This window comes from Haematobia irritans, chromosome 4 (genome assembly GCF_050003625.1).
Source record: "Haematobia irritans isolate KBUSLIRL chromosome 4, ASM5000362v1, whole genome shotgun sequence".
In the NCBI taxonomy this organism is placed as follows: Eukaryota; Metazoa; Arthropoda; class Insecta; order Diptera; family Muscidae; genus Haematobia; species Haematobia irritans.
Genome location: NC_134400.1, coordinates 95959036 through 95976256, shown reverse-complemented (window position 1 = coordinate 95976256; position 17221 = coordinate 95959036). Strand labels below are relative to the sequence as shown.

General features: G+C 33.5%; 1 long non-coding RNA gene across 1 annotated transcript; it reads right to left on the bottom strand.

Moving 5' to 3' along the window:
* Window positions 1-8417: 8417 nt before the first annotated feature.
* On the bottom strand, window positions 8418-8889 carry LOC142236668 (uncharacterized). The gene is made up of 2 exons (XR_012722146.1): window positions 8754-8889; window positions 8418-8683 (listed from the first exon to the last, which is right to left on the bottom strand). It is a non-coding gene; the product is annotated as an uncharacterized LOC142236668 (long non-coding RNA).
* Between the last annotated feature and the right edge of the window lie 8332 nt (window positions 8890-17221).

The window sequence follows — 17221 nt, the reverse complement described above, 5'->3', positions numbered from 1 at the left end:
TGATATAGTCCTCATAGGTGAAATCTTTAAATTTATCTACGGGAAGTGGAAGTGGTGGTGGGTATTTAAGATTCGGCCCGGCCGAACTTACTGCTGTATATACTTGTTTATTTATGTTTTTGTAAAAAATTGTTCAAACTAGTTTCGCACTTTTTATGGGCGAATTTAGATTTTAATTGATAATTTTTTTGTTGAACATATTTACATGAGCGAGAGTGTCGTTTTTCTCATTTCCACCATATAAGTTCTTAACAGAATATGACCCGCAACCAAAACATACATTTCTCACGGTTTTATGTACGAGTGCGTGTTTGTGTGTTTGTAAACATTTGTTGTTCGTCTTATTGAAAACAGGGTGGGTTCATGAAATGCATTTGCATCCATTCGTGCTGGCTCCCAATGTGTTCTTTTTCCGGTGGGAAGTTAATGCTACAGAAAGTTGAGAAGATCAAGAGTGCGAGTAGCTACCGGTGTATTCGTTGTTAGTTTCGAAGATGACCACTTTAAAAAACCAAGAATGGTTACAAAATTATGTTCCACCCCTTCCTTTCGTGGCTGTCAATTTCGTCAGATGCCACCAATCCAATAGACTTTTCCAGTGTTGTCATTTTAGAGAGCAGATATGGAAATATATTAAAAAAAAACATTATGCGAAAACATCTGCAAAAAATTCCGACAGATTCTTTTCGACCAAGTGAGATCGAGCAAAAAAGAATACCCAATAAACACAAACATTTGGAAAATGCTAAATTTCAACAATTTTTCAAACATTTTTTCAAAGTATTAGGGTAATATTCAAGTTGAGAAATTGTTGAGAAAATCGCGTTCTCAACAAAAAACAGACATTACCCTCAACAGTAAAATTCAACACATTAGCAATAATTTCTCAAGTGTTATCCTCAAATTGAAATATATCGATACTCAATAATTTCTCAAACAATTTTCGATGCGAGTCAAATTAAAAATTAACATTGTTGCAAATACTTTTCAACCAAAATTTGTATAAATGATATACCCACTTCTAATTGAAAGTCAAAAACAGAATTCTATGAAATTTGTATAATTTCATCCAGAAGTTAATGATATGGAATAATATCAATATCAAGTTTTTAACAATTTTAATTGGTTGCACTTTGGAAACTCTCTGGAAACTTTTTCTTTTCGATAAGCCACTCATTTTTCATCGGTCAGCTTCTTAATGTTTGCAAGAATGTAGCATCCAAAGATTTTAGTTTTCTGCAAAAAGATTTAAATTTAGTGACTTCTCTAAAATGTTGATTTATTTTTTCATATTGATTTACCAATTATTATATTATAGCAGTTTCAGTTAATTGTCCAAAGCAGAATCCATAATTTTAGTGTTCGGCAAAGAGATATACATTTAGTGACTTCCTTAAAATTTTATTTCAGTTTTTATTTTCACTTACCTATTATTAGAAACTATTTGGAGTAAATTCCGTTATTTGTCTAAAATTTTCCAATTTTTTATTTCTTCTAATTGACCACGAACTTCGTTGCACAAAGAAGTATTAAAAACCACATGGTTTTTTCGTTGCATTTTAGGGTAGTGTTTTGCCAAAGTTTTCTCATATTATCTTCAACACCTTTTCAAAGATTTCGTCAACATTTGGAAGTAATTCGCAAACAATTTGAAGATGAGCTGTTTCAAGTCAAGTTGAATTTATGTTGAAAATTACATTTACCCTCAAACTGAAAAGTTGTTGCATTTGAAAAATGCTCATCCTGTGTTTATTGGGTAGATTCTGACATTCAGACTACATCCACACATTTCTGTCAATGCACTTTATAAAAAGAATGGCTATGGAAACCTTCGTGTCAGTCACCCCGTATACAAGTGTGATCCGTGTTCTATTTATCAAGAGTAGCTCCGTTCGAGTATCCAATATTTTTTAATAATTATCACAAATTTTTACTAGAAGTCGTTTAAAAGAGCTGTAAATTAGTTCATGCTTAATTGGCACCAGAAGGCCAATTTCTGGTACTTGTACAATCCATTTTTACGCTGTTTTTTTAGACAAGTGCGCAAACAGACCTAGTATATATCACTACGTAGTAATTAAAATAATCTGAATTATACATTTAAAACAACAATGCCACTATAAATACCATAAAGTTGTAAAAGCTGGCACGGAGTTTATTCAAACACCTTGTGTTTTTTACATATTGGGAATATTTATTTACTAATCATAAAGCATATATTTAGGAGTTGCATTGTATATAACGTAACACCCTGTGTGAAGTGATAGGAATTATAAAAAGATAATCAAAAACATACTTTCAGTTGCTTCAATTCTGTTAAATAAATTATATGAAGCGCCCTGTGATTTGGGCATCACATTCAGTGTTACCGCTGTGCGACTTTAGTCGTATTTTGGAACCTTTTTGACGCCATGCAACTTGTTTAAAATATCCAAAGTGTGCAAATTTAGTCACATGCATGCAACTAAAGCCGCACACTAGGGAAGTACTATAAAAAGGAAATCCCTTGTCATTAAGGTAAAGAGAGAATCGGGCAGCATTCAAGAAGTTAATCACGTGTGGTATCATAATGGACTGAATACCTACACCCAGAGAAATGGTTGGTTGCACGATCATTCCAATAAGGAGATAATAACAGTAACCTATTGTTTTGTTACAAGAACTGTAAAAAAGTTCACAAAATCAAATAGGAATTCTCATAACCATTCAATTGGTTACAATAACCAATGCCGATACCTATAGCATGGAAATCAACAAATGGCTAGTACAACCAAAAATGGAGTATACTAAAAGACGCACGTAAGATAGTTGTTGCAACAAGTAAATAGTAATAGTAACATTGACAATTTCGATGGTATGACGCTACAAAATTTTGCAAAGCGGGGAACAGCGTCACTAAAATGCACTTTCTAATAGTCCGCAATAAATTGAATAAAATTTTTCGCGTTACCAAGTGTAAACTAGAATTTGGCTTAAAGGTAGGTATTAAGTTCGAGTTTAGCCGCTAAAATCGCAATTTTTTCACGATTACTTTTCTTAAGTAATCCACTTTAAGGACTACAAACTTTGTGAAAACTTGCTTTGAGCTATTCCCCAACAAGTTATAATAAAATTTGCAACAAATATGTATAAATTTATGCCTTTTTTACTGATTTAGTTTTCACTTTAGCGATTTTAGCGGCTAAACTCGAACTTAAAACCAACCTTAAGGTAAGTATCGTGCCGATTTAGTGAAAACATAATATTATAAAAGTTTCCATAAAATTTGCAGGATTCATACACCAAAAAACACAAATACTTTTTACGGCAAGCGAGCTTTTTTTTATTGTATTAAGCACATAAAATTCTAGAACGAGTCAACCGCGGTTCTAAGTCGATCTGTACTTATACTAGTGGCTTACTGAAGAAATTTCTGGTAAATATAACAGGTTGGCTGATAAGTCCCCGGTCTGACACATAGATGGCGTCGCTAGTATTAAATGCATATTATTTTTATATAGTACCAACCTTCAAATGATTCGTGTCAAAATTTGACGTCTGTAAGTCAATTAGTTTGTGAGATAGAGCGTCTTTTGTGAAGCACCTTTTGTTATTGTGAAAAAAATGGAAAAAAAGGAATTTCGTGTTTTGATAAAATACTGTTTTCTGAAGGGAAAAAATACGGTGGAAGCAAAAACTTTGCTTTGTTATTAGTGAATAAATTTTTCTTTTTCAGTAGTAAATTCTTATACCCAGCGAAGAAAACAGTATTAGTAAAATGTCATGCCTTATTCTAGTTAATGAACTATTCCTAACTGCTTTCAGTTTAGGATTTTTTTTTACTGAAACAAGTAAATTTTATTATTTCACACAAAAATTTAACTGAATGGAAATAAAATGGCTAAACTAAATTGATGAACATTTTTTCCTTTAGTTTCGAAGACACTTTTCTCTAGGTGTACTAATTCAACCATTCTATGAATTTTTGTTTTATACTAATTAAAACAAATTGAATAAGAAAATAAACTCAATTTATTTTCTTATTCAATTTGTCATTATCATTTTTGCTCATGATGTAAATTATAGCGTTTTAAAATAGGCTGTAGTCAAAATGACGAAGGATGACGTTAGTGTACAAAAAATAAGGATAACTTTCCAGGGTTAATGCACAAATCTACTCATACTCTGAATCTATCAACTCACTATCAGATCTCTCTCTATACAGTACAACCACCCTAATCCACACAGACCTGTATCCGGATTACTGAATTCCCCGGACTAGAGTACAAACAAAATCTAGCTGGTTGGGGCTTTACATGAATATTTAGTAAAACATATACTTCAACATTTTGGTTTAACAAGACTGACTGAATATCGTCTTCAGCAAAATTGTGACTGTGGTTAAGTTATTAGAAGGAAGTGTAGTATGCAGTAGTGGCTGTATCTTGTAATTAAACAGAATTATATAATTAAATTAGATTAATTTAAAAGATTACAAGAAGGTTGCATAAATTTCTTTTAAAATACTGCTTAAAAGATATTTTATGTATGAGTTAAATTCCAGTCCATTGTTGGTAGTATTGCCGGGCAGTTCGAACTTCGAAGGCAAAACTAAGTTTCGAAAGTTATGGTCACTTTAATTTCCATCCTGAGCATAAGCGTAGGAAGGCCTCTGGGAAGGGGGCTTAGACCCCCCAGAAAAAATTTAGCCCCCCCAGAAAAAATTTAGCCCCCCCAGAATTTGAAAACCTATTTACGATTTTACATTTTTATAAAAATAAAGTATATACAACCGCACAAAGTTCCGCTAAAGACTTTCATGCACAATCGAATTACTTGGGTTGTGGTAGCAGTTGCCGATGACAATGTTTGAAGTCTGATATTTATGAAATAGAGCTGTGATTGAACTTTAGTTGAATAACTAACAGCATGTTTCTGTATGTCGAACGAGTTCAATCGATCGACTGAAATGCATAGAAACAGCTGTTTTTTGGTTATAAATTCAGCTGTTTGTTTCCATTTTAGTCGATCGACATACAGAAACAGGCTGTAAAGCTCCTTTATTATATTGTTTAGTCTGGTTTAGTCATCTTAATTAAAAAATAGTAATTGGTATTAAAACTATTCTTTCATAAATTCATATCTTAATAATGCTGCAAAAAAGCGTCGCCAAAAAAGAAGTGAAAATGTTCTTTTTGGGTCCGGAAGTGGTGCAAATTGGCGGAGAAGCGATGAATGTAATAGGAACTCGTCATAGAACGAATGTCCACCGTTTCAACAGCCGTTGCAATAAATTTGCATCACTTCTTACGGTGTGATCCGAATTCAGAGTTTTGAATGTGAATTAAAAAATTGTGTGATATTTTCCCAAATAAATAATTTTTATTTATTCGTTTTTTATTTGATTTTTGGTCGACATTTGTTAGAATTATATAAATATTTATAAAGACCTCGAGCTCCAAGAAACATTAATTTATAATAATTTTTATATTTTTTTATGATTTTTAATGCATTCTAACGCTTGTTTGAATATTTTCAAAAATTATCGATTTTTCTATAATGGATTTAGCATTTTTGTGGCAAAATTTGAATAATTTTTACCATTTTATTTATTCTTACTCTTTTTTTAAACTATTTGAAAAAAGAAAACAAAAATTACGCATTAAAATATGAAAACAAACTGAAGTAAAAAACTTCCTGTGTAGTTAATATAATTAACTTCTTTGTGAGTACATTTTTGGAAGTGCTTTCAAAGTTGTGCCTTTAAAACAAATCCCAATTTTTTTGCTGGGAAAAGTGTGGAACTACTTTTATTTACTTTATTATATATTATTTTGATGTCTATTTTTGTATTCTATTTTATGAAATAAAACAATAATTGAACCTATAAGTTCAGTCTATAAATTTTTAGCTAGGGGGGCTATAGCCCCTCCTAGGAAAATTGTCTAACTACGCTAATGATCCTGAGTGTAATGGTGCCAGTCAGTCAACAAACTCTTTTATATTATATATAAAAATGTTTTTGAACCAATCTTCAAAAACTAATATGGTACAGGAAGCCTGAAAATTTTCAAAATCCTTGCCAATTACAGTTATTGGCAACTTATGCGACCGACTTGATTTCGAGCATGATATATATGTGCAGTCTTCGTTGGATGTACCCATATTTTTTTTGTTTGGATCCTTGCCAATTACAGTTATTGGCAACTTATGCGACCGACTTGATTTCGAGCATGATATATATGTGCAGTCTTCGTTGGATGTACCCATATTTTTTTTGTTTGGAGCATCTTCCCTATTGGAGATTCATCTCCGCTATATATTTGATCTTCTCTGAGATTAAAGTTTTGCTTTAAACGTCTCGATTGTTGAAAGACTACACTGGTAGAAAAAAGGCGGTATGTGGCCATTACCGTTTGGTATTAATAAATTGGTTCACGTTACCTTTTAATTTTGATATCACTTTATATCAAATCATTTACATCCGGTATAACTATGGTATTAACTATCGCATCGCCGTAATACAGCCCTAGTCAAATGTTATTACACATTGCAAATGTTTTTTCGTTTTTGTCGTACTTCTCTGATTGTTGTTGTTATTATTTCGAATATAAAGCAAGTTTGTTGTTTTTTGGATAGAATTAGGTGTGTGGAAGACGCGAGCGAAAATTCGCAAAACAATAACGGCACATTTCCCAAGAAATAACACATTTGTCTGATGCTGTTTAGCGTCAAAAGTTATTACACACTATTTTTCCAAATCAAAAGTAATTAAACAATAGCAATATCATTAGTTTTTCGCTACCTGGTGAGTTAAGTAGTTGTGTTTTACCTTACTCTTGTAGAGGATTACGCAAAATATTAACATTGTTAATTTAATATACGAAAATGGTCAAAAGAAAGCATTTAAATATTGAAACAAGATCCGAGATTGTGACAAAATTTAAAATGAGAATTTCGGCTTCAGATCTTGTGAAAATGTATGGCATTTCACGCAAAACGGTGTACAATTTAGTAAAAAAGAAGGATACTTGTGGAAATTTAGAAGATAAAAAGAAAGGTGGATGAAAACCTGTTATTGGACAAAGGGAGAAAACAAGATTAATGAGAGTCCTTATGGTAAATCCAACAATAAGCCCTATTCGCATTGCAGAAAATTCGGAAAAAGTAATTGGGAAAAAAGTGAAGCTACTTTACGTCGCAAGATGAAGAGCATGGAAATCAAAACCTATGTAGTCCGCAAAGTGATCGGCATAACGCCAAACAACAAAGCCAAACGGCTTGCTTTTGCTCGAGAACATCTTAATAAGCCAAAAGAGTTTTGGCACAACGTTTTGTGGACTGACGAGTCTTCTTTTGAGTTCCAGGGCTCTTTTGGAAGAAAGTATATGCATCTACCCTCAACTCTTAAAAGCAAAGCACGACAGCCTCTGAACAGATTCGGCAGAGGATCTGTAATGTTTTGGGGATGCATACCATTCTATGGATTGGGAGAGCTCGTACCAATTAAAGGAGCTTTGAATCAGTCTGGGTATATCGATGTGCTGAACGATCATGCATTTCCTTCAGCAAATAGCCTATTTCCAAGTAACGACTGGATTCTACAACAGGATAATGCTCCTTGCCATAAAGGATGGTTAATAACAAAGTTTTTAAAGGAGGTAGATCAAGCTGTTCTTGCATGGCCCCCTCAAAGCCCGGATCTTAACATCATTGAAAATGTTTGGAGTTTCATGAAACAAAACCGAATAATCGATAGAAATCGAAAACTGGATGACACCATTGAAGAAATTAAAAATATTTGGGCTAAAATACCTCTTTCTTTTATCCAAACCTTGATTGAGTCGATCCCTGCCAGGTTGCAAGCAGTAATTGATGCCAATGGTGGAATTACTAAATATTAACTCTTTTAAAATAAGTAAAAAAATAAAAGATAAATAATTCTTTTTATAAAACATAAAACTAAGTCATGTGTAATTACTTTTGATTTGAAAAAATAGTGTGTAATAACTTTTGACGCTAAACAGCATCAGACAAATGTGTTTTTTCTCGGAAAATGTACCGTTATTTTTTTTGCGAATTTTTGCTCGCGTCTTCCACACACCTCATTCTATCCAAAAAACAACAAACTTGCTTTATATTCGAAATAATAACAACAACAATCAGAGAAGTACGACAAAAACGAAAAAAAAATTGCGATGTGTAATAACATTTGACTAGGGCTGTATATGATATGTAGCTAGAGCTGCAAAACTATCGATAGTCGTGCCATTCGATAGTTTCGATAGTTTGCTTGATCACTATCGATACTATCGCTTAATTTAAATACGTTTGAATTTCAAAAAATACCCACACAATTTTTACGAAAAAACGTTATGAAGTTATTTTAAAAAATTAAATTTAATTCATATTTAAAAAAACAACAAAAAACAAAACGATTATTATAATAGTTTATGAGATCATATCATATCAGGTTTCGGTTTTAGAATTATTGGGTGATCCAATAATTTTTGTTTAAAAATAAAAGCATGTCTGCATTTTTAGATTTCAAAGCCGTTCGTCTTTCCGAAATGATAGAACCAGCTTTGCTGAACATCCTTTCCGATTCAGTAGATGTAGCTTGAATGCATAAATACCTAATGGCACAGGTTTGCAACATTGCTGTCGTTGCTTGCGGCTTCAGATATGTTCTCCTTGCGGGCGACTATTTGTAGAAAAAAAGAATACACATACATATGATAATATATTTTTACGCGTATAACAATATTACTTACTTTTGGATCTTTTAAGGTACTTATCCATGACTCGCAGAACCGTAAACTTAACTTTTGATTTCTATATATTTAATATAAATCTTAGTCGAAAAGTTTTGTTTAACATTCTTTGTATTTCATTGTTCACAGCGTCACAACAAAGATGCAAGTATTGACGTTTATACCGCTACTATCGATAGTCGTTTTAAGCTATCGATAGTCATGTCAAAAAATAACTATCGATACTATCGATAGTACTAGCGATAGTTTTGCAGCTCTATATGTAGCCGTTGCGACCAATTGTAATTGATCGCCTTGGTAGTTTATTTTTCATGTGGCTTGTAAATAAAAATATTGTAGGATAAGATGGCTACCGAAAAAATTAATTCTGTGAATATAGCAAAGTAAAGGTAAGTATAATATATTTTAACATTTCTAAAGTTTTCTAATGCGAACCTTCTTTAATTAGATGCGTAATTGGAATACAAAAACCTTCCAAATACCACAACAGACGACTTGAGGGATGCAGTGACTGAAGTGCGACATGGAGCCGAATTGGGAGAAAAAGGCATAGAGATATGATTAGTTTTATGTACGTATGTTATGTATTAAATGAATTAAAGAAACAAATACATGTTACGTGTGTTATATTAAACTAAATATGTATTACTATAATTAATACCGGGTTGGTATTAAAACCTATACCGTTTAGGTATTATTTGAGAATACCGCATTGTTCATACATCAATACATCTATGGTATAGATAAAAATACCGCTTAGGTGCTATTTTCATTACCATATTGGTACTTTCATAATACCGAAAGGTACTTTCATGCTTTGCGTACCGGCTGTACCATTCGGTATTGATATTGTACCATACGGGGTTGGCTAACTATCAATAACGTACGGTACCGTTTTGAGACCGTATGGTAATAATTTTTCTATGGGTGTACTTGATAATTGTTCACCGCGTATTTTTAGGCATATTACACCGCATCAAACTTTAAATGTTTGCACACAACCATTGCTAACAGAAAACTTATTATGTCCCACAATTATTCTGTGAAAGTTCCTTGCTTGATTTTTATAAGATCCAATCTGGGGACGGTTTATATGGGGCTTATACCCAAAAGTGGTCCGATAGGGACCAATTTGCACTACCATGCAACCGACATCAATAACAGCTACCTGTGCCAAGTTTCAAGTGGATAGCTTGTTTTGTTTGGATAGGAAGTTTGTGAGACGGACGGACATATCTAGATCGTCATCCACGGCCCATTACAGCCATTTTTTTCGCTGCGAGCATCGTTTTGATGTCTGAGAACAAGAAAAAGTCGCTGGGCCAGATCTGGAGAATACGGTGGGTGGGGAAGCAATTCGAAGCCCAATTCATGATTTTTTGCCATCGTTCTCAATGACTTGTGGCACGGTGCGTTGTCTTGGTGGAACAACACTCTTTTCTTCTTCATATGGGGCCGTTTTGCCGCGATTTCGACCTTCAAACGCTCCAATAACGCCATACAATAGTCACTGTTGATGGTTTTTCCCTTCTCAAGATAATCGATAAAAATTATTCCATGCGCATCCCAAAAAATAGAGGCCATTACTTTGCCAGCGGACTTTTGAGTCTTTTCACGCTTCGGAGACGGTTCACCGGTCGCTGTCCACTCAGCCGACTGTCGATTGGACGCAGGAGTGTAGTGATGGAGCCATGTTTATCCATTGTCACATATCGACGGAAAAACTCGGGTGTATTACGAGTTAACAGCTGCAAACACCGCTCAGAATCATCAACACGTTGTTGTTCAGAGCTTCCGCATATCCAAATATTGATGAATGATATGACCAACACGTTCCTTTGATATCTTTAAGGCCTCTGCTATCTCGATCAACTTCATTGTACGGTCATTCTAAATAATTTTGTGGATTTTTTTATGTTTTCGTCGGTAACCACCTCTTTCGGGCGTCCAATGCGTTCACCGTCCTCCGTGCTCATTTCACCACGCTTGAATTTTGCATACCAATCAATTATTGTTGATTTCCCTGGGGCAGAGTCCGGAAACTCATTATCAAACCAAGTTTTAGCTTCCACCGTATTTTTCCCCTTCAGAAAACACTATTTTATCAAAACACGAAATTCCTTTTTCTCCATTTTGTTCACAACAACAAAAGTTGCTTCACAAAAGACTCTCTATCTCACAAACTAATTGACTTACATTTTGACACGAATAATTTGAATAATATATATAAAAATAATATGCATTTAATACTAGCGACGCCATCTATGGGTCAGTCCTGTTATTCTTTATGGGTTCTGAGACCAATATTTCGATGTGCTGTAATCGGAATGACAATATTAATATACTCCCATCCTACACTGAAAAAAACATGCCCGGTTCCAAAGATTTGGTCTTTACAAATTTTGGTATTGATTCCGAGCCAAAGAAACGGAGAATAAAAGTAAGGATACTTTTAAGGCACAATTCTCTTTTAAATTTTCCAAGTTAAGACTCGAGTTCCAGTAGAGGTTATGCTATGTTTCAAGTAAATAACGTCTTTAAAATAAAGTGTTGAAAAACTTGTCCTATATTTGAACAATTTTTTGCTTTGTAGTCAAGATGCAAAAAGACAACAAATTTAAAGACAATTTCATTAATTTTAAAGAATTTTTCTGAATTGTTAAGGCAAGTTGACCTTATTCCAAAAAATTTTTCTTTCATATTATGATACCCATTTTTAGGTCAAATCACTTATTTATAAGGACAATACGACTTCATTGAAAAGTTTATCGACTTTTGAACAAGGAAAAAACTTTATATTAGAGAAATGTGTCTTCTATGCTAAGCAAAATTTGCATTCGTATATTATAGACATGAAATCTTTGACCTCACGACAATATTGTTTTCAATGTATGCAGAATGTATACAAATTTCTAAAACAATGATTATGAACTTAATTTTTAATTAAAATTTCTTTATTACGCTTTAACAGTTTAACTGTGAAATTTTCTTGCGTACTCTGTGACAAGGGCAAATTTGACCAACTTTTATATAAATAGGTTTATAGGTTGTTTATAAAATTAATCTTTTTTGTATCATTATTATATGTTTTGATTAGAACACATTATACTTAATGAAAATAAAACAATCTTTCGCAATATTATGTGTTCTTTCCAAAATTAACAGGTACTTTATTTCATAAGTTTTATTCTTTATACAAAGAAACATGTGTTGAGGAGGTAAATTTTACGCCCACGTCGACAGTTAAAGGTTAAAAGAATTGTCCTTCATAAATTGAGTGTCTTAAATTTTAGTTTGTATATTCTTTCATATTAGTTCAATATTTGCAAAAATCGGATGAAATAACGCCTCCCATACAAAGTTTTCCCTGACAACAAACGGAATGACAAAGTTAATATACCTCTTATCTAGAGAATGAATCAGCCGCAGAATTTAGCCGACCATTTTTTGCATTCGACGCCGCCCTCGACCCATATCGTTAGCCGCCAATTAATCAATAATATTGATTTAAATCAGAAAAAATGTATTAATGATTGGAGTTTTTTTTTGCACAAAATATCAAACCTTCCACCCACAATTAATCGGTATCAAGTTACTATAATTATTTTGCAAAAATTAAGCTCTGAAAAATTTGATTATGAGATTGGTAGTACAACTAATATTATTACCATTCAGATAACTTTAAATTGATTTTATAATGGATAGTTGTCCTCCGACGAATAAACAAATTTATATCGGCTAATCCGTCAAGCCGCCGCCAAAAAAAATGGGTCGGCTTCATTTTCTTCCCCCATCCTGTGGTGGAGGGCAGTGTTTCCAATAGTTTTCTGACACTTGTCCCCACATTAGAAAAAAATAATGAATAGAATTAAAAAAATATATAAAATTTTTGTCCTAAAATGGGACTTCACCCACCATGTATTATGAACGAAAATTTACTCAAGGTAGTAGATCAGTATGGTACATTTATATGAGATAAATTGTCCCAATCAGTGCACTATGAGCTAAATAGTGATTTTAGCGGCAAAAAATACTTTCCACCAAATTAGCTTCACAAAATATTGTGAGTAGATTTGTAGTTATAAACAAGTATATACGGCCGTAAGTTCGGCCAGGCCGAATCTTATGTACCCTCCACCATGGATTGCGTAGAAACTTCTACGAAAGACTGTCATCCACAAATTTCAACTCACATGCTTGTTAAATATCATATACTACCACCACGTACCAAATTTCGACCAGATCGGATGAATTTTGCTTCTCGAAAAGGCACCGGAGGTCAAATCTGGGGATCGGGGATCACGTACCAAATTTCAACCGAATGTGATTCAACCTCTTCCAAGGCTCCGGAAGTCAAATGTGGGGATCGGTTTATATGGGGCCTATATATAATTATGGACCGATATCGACCAATTTTTGCATGGGTGTTTGAGGCCATATACTAACATCACGTACCAAATTTCAACTGAATCAGATGAATTTTGGTCTTCCAAGAGGCTGCGGAGGTCAAATCTGGTGATCGGTTTATATGGGGGCTATATATAATTATGAACCGATATGGACCAATTTTTGCATGGTTGTTAGAGACCATATACTAACACCATGTATCAAATTTCAGCCGGATCGGATGAAAATTGTTTCTCTTAGAGGCTCTTCAAGCCAAATTGGGGGATCGGTTTATATGGGGGCTATATATAATTATGAACCAATGTGAACCAATTTTTGCATGGTGTTAGAGACCATATACTAACACCACTTACCAAATTTCAGCCGGATCGGATGAAATTTGCTCCTCTTAGAGGCCTCGCAAGCCAAATTTGGGGGTCCGTTTATATGGGGGCTATACGGAAAAGTGGACCGATATGGCCCATTTGCAATACCATCCGACCTACATCAGTAACAACTACTTGTGCCAAGTTTCAAGTCGATAGCTTGTTTCTTTTGGAAGTTAGCGTGATTTCAAATATATATACTTTATGGGGTCTTAGAGCAATATTTCGATGTGTTACAAACGGAATGACAAAGTTAATATACCCCCCATCCTATGGTAATAATAATAATTTGTGGTATGCCATTATTTATAGTACTGGATTTATTGTACTGAACCGATTTCGAAAAATAACATCCTCAAATGTATGGAAATTGCCCACCAAGCCCCCAACTCAAAAATTTTGTCCTCATTCACGAAAACATGCCGCCAATTTGTGGAAAAATACCAAATACTGACAACTCTGGTGGAGAGTTGAAAAATGTCGCTTTACGAAAATTAATCCTGGCAATACTGGCGATATTTGCACTGATGACTTGTTGCAGATAGAACACCAGTGCAACGATGTTCGGAATAGTTCACACAATTGTTGAATCCAGTACTGAATGAAAACAGGCCTAATATTGTACCAACATGTAGCTTAAAAACAAATCTCACAAAAAAAATAACTTACAAAGAAGGGCATACTGTTAGGAGCTAGTGTATAATGGTGCGTTCAAATTTATACATATGGTCATTGTAGTTAACACAAGATATAGAAGCACCCTGTACTAGTTACAGAACATTTTATATATTTATGAGCATACTCTTAGGTGTTATAATAAAGTGTTGTATTCCAGTGTTGCCAGGTTAGGGGTTTCCCCCCAAATTTAGGGGGTTTTTCACGTTTAGGCGGATTTTTAGGGGTAAAATTTATTTGGGGGGATTTTTGGGGGTAAAAAATTATTTCTGACCTTATAAAGTGGAGCAATTCTCAAGCAAATTCGGAACAATTCTAGCATGAGTTATGAGAAAAAAGATGCGGAAAGTCAACAAGAAGATCCTAAATACAAACAAGTATCCAATAGCATTATTTTCGTTATCTTTTTTAAACTCTTCTGTTGAAAGGGTATTTTTTAATATTTGACAAAATTAAAAACAATCGTATTTTAACTTAGCAGCTGAAAGCTTTTTAAGAGTAAGCCCGCTTTTTAAATTGATATACATATTGTATTAATCCATAAAAAAAATAATTTCCTCAGGGATGAAATTTTAAACAAACGAAAATCTCTTTTGTTTTAAAGTATTTTCTTAAATAGCAAATTTTATTTTTTATTTACTTCAAACGAAAAAAAATTTTAGCATCAAAAGAAAACTTAGTTTTTCTAAAATTTCGTTTCTCAGGAAAGAACTCTTCTTTCAGGATATATATATATATGTGTTAAATTTAATTTTTAAAGTGTATCACTAAAGGATTTTTTTCACGTAAGTTTGGGACCACTTTTTGTACTTTTATACTCTGAAATTTTTTGGGGGTTTTTGAAAAAAGCTTAGACCAATTTAGGGGTTTTTTTCTTAAGATTTGGGGGGAAGAATCAAAAATCACCTGGCAACACTGTTGTATTCCTTGCCAAATGGACAATAACAACAATAGTATTGAGAACAGAACGAACACTATAGTGCAGAAATTTTTAAAGATAGCAAATGTGGAGCGCGAGCTCTTACATTAGAGGAAAAAACTAGAACGTTTCGTAAGAGGATACAAACATATGTCATCAAAGGAAGCTAGGGAACAATGTGTAAATCTTATGGATGAAATTGAAAGTTCTTATGTCATATAAATCATTAAACTTTCTAACTTTTAATGTTAGGTCACTGATTGAAGTGAGCCGTAGAATTGAGTTGTCCCATATTATAAACCGAAATAAAACTGATTTCGCATTCATTCAAGAGACATAATTGAAAGAGTCCCAAAACGTATCTCATGTCTCATGTCCTTAAAATACGAATGCAAATCCTGCTTAGCGTAGAAGACGCATTTCTCTAATACAAATTTTTTTCCTTGTCCAAAAGTCGATAAACTTTTCAATGAATTCGTGTTGTCCTGGGTATCATAACATGAAAGAATATTTTTTGGGCTAAGGTCAACTTGACTTTAATAATTCAGAAAAATTCTTTAAAATTAATGAAATTGTTTTTTTTTTTTAGTTTGTAGTCTTTTTGCATCTTGACTACAAAGCAAAAAATCGTTCAAAACTAGGACATGTTTTTCAACACTTTATTTTAAAGACGTTTTTACTTGAAACATAGCATAATTTCTACTGGAAGTCGTGTCTGAATTTGGAAAATAAAGTTGTCGTTAACTTGTTTTTAAAGGACTTTGATAGCATATGAAGAAAAAAAGCCGAAAAAGCGAAAAATTAAAATTTGCTTCCTAGAGTCAAGTACACAAAACCCAAATTCAAAAGAGAATTGTGTCTTAAAAGTATCCTTACTTGAATTCTCCGCTTCTTTGGCTCGTAATCAATACCAAAATTGTTAAAGTAAAGACAAAATCTTTGGAACCGGGCATGCTTTTTTCCAGTGTAGTTCTTAGAAATAACTATAATTTCACTATCGTTAAAATACCTGATATTCTATACCCAAATATTTTCCTAAAAATTAAGATAAAGCTAAATGGAACAAACAAAGTATTATTGTTAGAATCCTTATATTTACCATCGAACATAGGGGAATTTAGAATAATGGAATGTCTTTCCAAAATTATATAATATTCCTCAAACTATGATGGTATAATTATGGGCGGAGATCTTAAAGCAAAAAATACATAATGGGGAGATGCATACTCTAATATAAACGGAAAGGGTCTTTTGGAGTGGATTTATGGAAACTCACTTATTCGATTGTGTGACGCAATTCCTTCATTCCCTAATGCAAATTCCTTCTTGGATCATTTCCTCCTTAGTCCAGATCTGGTAAACACACTGAATTCAAATTATTGCATACAAAGCCTTTCCACATTTTCAGATCATTATCCCTTAAAATTAAAACTAATTCTCACAGACGTAGAAATTATGATTAAGGATTCCACGGTGGATTATCCCACCTCAGTAATGCTGGTGACATTTCTGAGGGTTTTAAAGCTTCTCTAAGCGGTTTCACTGTAATGTGAAACGCCGTTCGGACTCGGCTATAAAAAGGAGGCCCCTTGTCATTGAGCTTAACATGGAATCGGGCAGCACTCAGTGATAAGAGAGAAGTTCACCAATGTGGTATCACAATGGACCGAATAGTCTAAGTGAGCCTGATACATCGGGCTGCCACCTAACCTAACCTAAGCATCCCACAAAATTTTTATCGTTTGAAAAAATAAATTGGAAGCAGTTTAAAGAAGAGTTAGCTGGAAACAATTGAGAATAATTTTCCTCCAATACAACGCAACATCTCAACCAGTGAAATTGACCTATATAAAGGGTGATACAGTCAAAATTTGGTCAAGGGAAAACGCGTGTAAATCGGTGAAATCGTTTATTTAAAAAATCAAATTAAATTTCTTTTTCAAGTTCAATTAGTATAAAATTCAGGAAAAATATTCGGTTAGGCTTTCGCTTTTCCAAATCCGAATTGCCGGGCCTCACGCTTGACACCTGCCATCACATTTTGTACAGCCACCTTGTCCACCTTCTTCGCCGCAGAAAGCCAGTTTGCCTTGAACTGCTGT